The sequence below is a fragment of the Brassica rapa genome, unplaced genomic scaffold, assembly GCF_000309985.2.
Source record: "Brassica rapa cultivar Chiifu-401-42 unplaced genomic scaffold, CAAS_Brap_v3.01 Scaffold0313, whole genome shotgun sequence".
Lineage (NCBI taxonomy): Eukaryota > Viridiplantae > Streptophyta > Magnoliopsida > Brassicales > Brassicaceae > Brassica > Brassica rapa.
In genome coordinates this window covers 75,487-76,410 of record NW_022610256.1, presented here as the reverse complement: position 1 = coordinate 76,410, position 924 = coordinate 75,487, and positions in this window count along the sequence as shown.

The following is a 924-nucleotide window of genomic DNA, read 5'->3' as shown; positions in this document are numbered from 1 at the left end:
TCCAAGGACCAGCGTGCTGATATGTGTACTGATGGACACCCACAGACGTCATGTGTGTGCAGACGGACACACAGGGACACACACGGACAGCCACATACGTCATGTGTGTGCTGATGGACACATATGGACACAGACGGACAAACACGGACAGACACAGACGTCCTGTGTGTGCTGGCGGACACCCACGGCTGTCCTGTGTGTACTGAACAGACAGCCATCATGGGCCAAAATCACCCGAGAAGTCCATGGGAAGGGCCAGCGTGCTGAGTCCAAGGACCAGCATTCTGATATGTGTACTGCTGGACAGCCACGAATGTCCTGTGTGTGCTGACGGACACACACGGACAGCCACGGACGTCCTGTTTGTGCTGAAGGACACACACGGATGTCATGTGTGTACTGACGGACACCCACGGACGTCCTGTGTGTACTGAACATACAGCCCACGAGGGCCAAAATCAACCGAACTGTCCACAGGAAGGGCCAGCATACTGAGTCCAAGGACCAGCGTGCTGATATGTGTACTAATGGACAGCCACAGACGTCCTGTGTGTGCTGATGGACACACAGGGACACACACGGACAGACACAGACGTCATGTGTGTGCTGACAGACAGCGACGGATAGCCACAGACGTCCTGTGTGTGCTGGCGGACACCCACGGACGTCCTGTGTGTACTGAACAGACAGCCCACGTGGGCCAAAATCACCCAAACAGTCCACGGGAAGGGCCAGCGTGCTGAGTCCAAGAACCAATGTGCTGATATGTGTACTGATGGACAGCCACAGACGTCCTGTGTGTGCTGACAGACACACACGGACTAACACACACCGCCACGGACATCCTGTGTGTGCTGACGGACATACACGGACAACTTGTGTGTGCTGACGGACACCCACGTACGTCCTGTTTGTGCTGACGGT